The following is a 5,096-nucleotide window of genomic DNA, read 5'->3' on the forward strand; positions in this document are numbered from 1 at the left end:
TATGTTAAATCAGAGATGCATAGAGTTGAAGCCGTAGTTGTGCCTACATATTTTAGTGATCACGAGGGAGTAATGTGTGGTTTTAAGTTGTTGTAATCATGTGATGTTTTGAAATGTTTTATCTTAATGAAAATGAATTTAGAAATTTATAATACTGCAAGACATTGACCTAAATTTTAAAGAGTGATGGGACTTCCAAAAATTGGGGACCTTAAAGACAAAGCAAAGCTGCTAACTACTGCTTTGCTCTAAAGATTTTTGATGGATTAGTCTGTGAAGCAGTGGTTCCATATGCCGCACTTAAACGGGCAGTGGGCTGCTGTTTTCACATGTATGGCTAACTGGGTGTCCTTTGGCCTGAAAAGTGAAGCAGTGGTTTCATATGCCGCACTTAAACGGGCAGTGGGCTGCTGTTTTCACAATGATGGCTAACTGGGTGTCCTTAGGCTTGAAAANCAGTGGTTTCATATGCCGCACTTAAACGGGCAGTGGGCTGCTGTTTTCACAATGATGGCTAACTGGGTGTCCTTAGGCTTGAAAAAATGAACCAGTGGTTTCATATGCCGCACTTAAACGGGCAGTGGGCTGCTGTTTTCACAATGATGGCTAACTGGGTGTCCTTAGGCTTGAAAAATGAAGCAGTGGTTTCATATGCCGCACTTAAACGGGCAGTGGGCTGCTGTTTTCACATAGACATTTGGGGAATAATTACAAGACAACTGCAGCTGCCTCTGAACTACTGTCTCCTCAATTAAACCTAGTTGAGCAAATTAATAGGAGGGAAAGGGATAGGGACCAAAAACAAGGGACCTCCACATCCCGCTTACACACACCTTACATACCAAAGGAAATAGGGAACGATAAAGAAAAACCAAGGGGTCTTTGAGCCCCACTTGCACTAACACTTGCATATCTACACCACACAGTAAAACTTGATTCAAGATCAAGGATCAGAGGAGCACAGTTCCTACATAAAATTGCAATGTAAAACCTCTCTTTAAAAAAGGTTTCTTTTCTTGCATTGAGACAGCATTTATTGAGTTTTGACAGAAACAATTGGATAAACACAAAGTAATAATGGAAAAGCAACATTTTAAGAATTGGCATGTTATTGATATTTAATTTCCCTTTGGGATTAATGAAAGATGTTAGAATTTGAATAATGATTAATATGCATGTGTGTTAAATCTTTGAAGCTGTTCTTAATGCAATTTTTGCTTTTACCTTGTCATATAGCACAAAAAAAGCAAAGGCAGTTGTAGTGGTACTTCCATTTGTGGAACTGGGTTCAATTCCCAGGACTGCCCGACTGATTGTGCTGACAATTAAAGGTAATGAAAAAAATTAAAACATGAAACCTCTTGATCTTTAATTATTTTTAAATAAAAGTATATAAATGAACAGTTTAATATTTTTCCCTAATCTAAAATTATGACTTAAATAGAAATATATCTGCATTTGCTTCATGTAACGAGTCCAAAAAATTTAACAAATCATGTTTAAAGTGTCGCATATATAAATGTAAAAACAGAAATCCATGTGTAACTAGAGCTTTTTGAAAAGACATGTAAGAATTGTTTTGTGAGTGTTTTGACATCATAATTGCTAGCTACATTTACTACAAACCAAAAACAAATTGAGTGAAGGAGCATTTTAGCAAGAATTTAATGTGAAATCACACAAAGAATAACAGTTGTAATGTACTATTCCAGACATTGGTGATCCAATTCTACAAAAAATGTTTTGTCTTTTGCATTAAAGTGTAACCATGATGCATTTTTTCTTTTTTTTTTCTTTTTTTCTTTATTTTAGATTAAATTAAATTTAATTTAATTAAAAGATTTTTTGGAGAATAGAATCTTATTTTCTGTAATGTCTTTAGCAAAACAAAACACAAATTAGAGTGATTTTTTTTCTTCTTTCTCATGTGGATAGAGTTTAATCTGACCGACTGCACTTAAGCGTCTTAATGGACATGGGCTTGGCAAGTGTGGACTGATCCTGGCATATTTTGTGACCTGAATAAGCCAGTTAAACTGAAAATACTTGCATTGTACAATCCATTCTATTTTGAAATGTATGAGTATACACATGAGCGCAAGTATAATATAAATGTATTTCACTAAAGTGAGGGGATAATGTGACAATGTTAGATTTATTTAATTTAATATAGAGAACCCCAGGTTGATGAGGTTTCTTTTTTTTAATCTGGCCATATTTCTGTTCCAGATTCATATTCCAGGTCCAGGACTCTCTCTGCTGCAGCGTGGACCAGACTAATGAGTTAGACCCATACAGTGCATCACAGGAAACGTCACTTTCTGTATACTTCCAACAAATGAAGCAATTTAACTGAAACTACTTGAAATGTAGAACACAGACCATTCTATGTTGAAATGTATGAGTATACAAATAAGTTTAANCCATTCTATGTTGAAATGTATGAGTATACAAATAAGTTTTATTATAAAACAAATGTATGTCACTACAGTGTATTGAAAATGTTAGATTTTATAGACGACCCCAGATTGATAAGGTCTCTTTTTTTTAATCTGGCCATATTTCTGTTCCAGAGTTCTGTCTCAGATTCCATTTCCAGGTCCAGGACCCTATCTGCTGCAAAGTGGACCAGACGAATGAGCTAGACCCATACAGTGCATCAAAGGAAACATCACTTCCTGTCAACTTCCAACCAATGAAGCAGTTTAAATGAAACTACTTGAATTGTAGAACACAGTCCATTCTATGTTGAAATGTATGAGTATACAAATAAGTTTAATTATAAAACAAATGTATGTCACTACAGTGTATTGAAAATGTTAGATTTTATAGACGACCCCAGATTGATAAGGTCTCTTTTTTTTAATCTGGCCATATTTCTGTTCCAGAGTTCTGTCTCAGATTCCATTTCCAGGTCCAGGACCCTATCTGCTGCAAAGTGGACCAGACGAATGAGCTAGACCCATACAGTGCATCAAAGGAAACATCACTTCCTGTCAACTTCCAACCAATGAAGCAGTTTAAATGAAACTACTTGAATTGTAGAACACAGTCCATTCTATGTTGAAATGTTTGAGTATACAAATAAGTTTAATAATAAAACAAATATGTCACTACAGTGTAGTGAAAATGTTAGATTTTATAGACGACCCCAGATTGATAAGGTCTCTTTTTTTTAATCTGGCCATATTTCTGTTCCAGAGATCTGTCCCAGATTCCGTTTCAGGTCCAGGACCCTCTGCTGACTTCTGTTGAGATTAGCTGCATTGTGTTTTCAGCAGCGCTCCCTTGTGAAGCACGCAATATCTCATGTAGATAGTTAAGTGTTAATATAATGTAATTTTAACTCTGTCTATAGCTCCTCACATTTTGGGAGGATTGTATTAGGACCTTGATGCCACATAAACTACAGTAATGTGTGGAGTGAGCATGAATAAAGAGACTTTGTTCACTGAGACACAACTGAAGGAGATTCAGGTGTTCTGCTGCTTCTCCTTATCATTCACCATCATGTCAGCCATGTTGCTCTTCTTCTGTTCCCTGGGAAAAGCAATCAGATGTTATAGCTTATAGCACATAAATGTAGATAAATAACAGAGTTACTAATGTGGAAGTTGCATACACATAAGGAATGATTTAAAACAGACTTGTTACAATAGATATATACATTTAATGTTCAAATACTATTTCTTACCATCCAGACTTACAGAATTATAACTGGAATAGTTGTGTACAAAATGTAATTACTTGTATGTTTTAGACATATACAGACTTGCAGTCATGGGTAAAACAATATTGTTTTCTTCAGGTTTATTGCTCATTCTACATTTAATAATTCATAACACTTTGACTAGAGAACTGATATCTAGACATTTTACAATAGGATGTGATATAACATGTTTTATTATCTCACGTGGGAAACTCAGATGCAACAGCAAAATGAGAAACAAGCATGTAGATACAAGCATGTAGATTCACGCAAAGATAAACAAATGATGGAAAAATGCTGTACAATATTTAGTTATTTATAACTAATGTGCAACTCTTCAGAAAATGTGCATGTTGTGTTTGAGCAATAAAAATAAACAGACTTTGTGTTTTAAATGTCTTCCATGACTGTATGTATGCAACTTTAAATGTAATAAAAAACAAACAGATATATCTACTAACTACTCACCTGGCTGGGAGCAGCAGCAGCTTCAGCTGGGAGCAGCTGCGGCTTTAGCTACGTCTGAGTAGGTGTTTACTGTGGTGCTGCTTTGACTCCGAAGCGGCTAACGAAGCTTTGCATTCTCTCCACTATGGTGACAAAAAACACTCATTCTTCACAGCTCCATCGAGCTGCAGCTAAATATTGAAATCCAAAAAGCCGGCAACTTTCAAATGTTGGCACAAAGCTTTTATGTTTAAGGATTTGGGAGAATGTATGTGTATCTGAACAGCTGGATTGATGCTTTATCTGGTAACATTAGCTGCATTGTGTTTTCAGCACCGCTCTCTTGTGAAGAAGGCAATATATCATGTAGATCGGGTGATGTAGCGAGGAGATGAAGCTGCTTGATTAACCTAAGGAGCGCAGGAGAGTCAAGTAATAATATAATGATATTGGGCTCTTTAGAGCTTCACCAGAGATGATCACATAAAGTCTGGTGCAAATCGGATGAAGCATGTTTGATTTAGACATGATCGCAGACATGGCTAGCATTGCTACTTGCTATTTAGCCACCCCCACATGGTTCAGCCAGCAGCCAACATTCACAGAGGACATCATCATGTCATTTTGTATCAGTTGGCACAGGATTTAATCCATTTGAATCAGAGCAAAAGTAAGACATGCAGCAGAGAAAAACAGGTGACTTCCTGTTGGAGGGGGGCGTGGTTTAGGTGAGGTCATCAATTGACCATGAGAATGCGATCATGGCTGGTCTATAATGAGACATGGAAAGTCTGATTCAGCTCTGACCTGTCCTGGAGAAGTTATTGCATTGTAATGTTTCATGGCACAAAGCCAAAGTTTGACGCTTAGCCACGCCCACATGGTTAGATGTACAAGAATTCTATTGATAACCTTCCACCTTTAATGTCTCACCTCTATG

At 36.5% G+C, this 5,096-nt stretch overlaps 1 long non-coding RNA gene across 1 annotated transcript; it reads right to left on the minus strand.

The window, feature by feature from the left end:
* Window positions 1-2,541: 2,541 nt before the first annotated feature.
* LOC107835316 (uncharacterized) lies at window positions 2,542-3,458 on the minus strand. The gene is made up of 2 exons (XR_001661127.1): window positions 3,236-3,458; window positions 2,542-3,033 (listed from the first exon to the last, which is right to left on the minus strand). It is a non-coding gene; the product is annotated as an uncharacterized LOC107835316 (long non-coding RNA).
* Window positions 3,459-5,096: the final 1,638 nt, after the last annotated feature.

Source organism: Poecilia formosa, unplaced genomic scaffold (assembly GCF_000485575.1).
Source record: "Poecilia formosa unplaced genomic scaffold, Poecilia_formosa-5.1.2 Scaffold1570, whole genome shotgun sequence".
Taxonomy (NCBI): Eukaryota; Metazoa; Chordata; class Actinopteri; order Cyprinodontiformes; family Poeciliidae; genus Poecilia; species Poecilia formosa.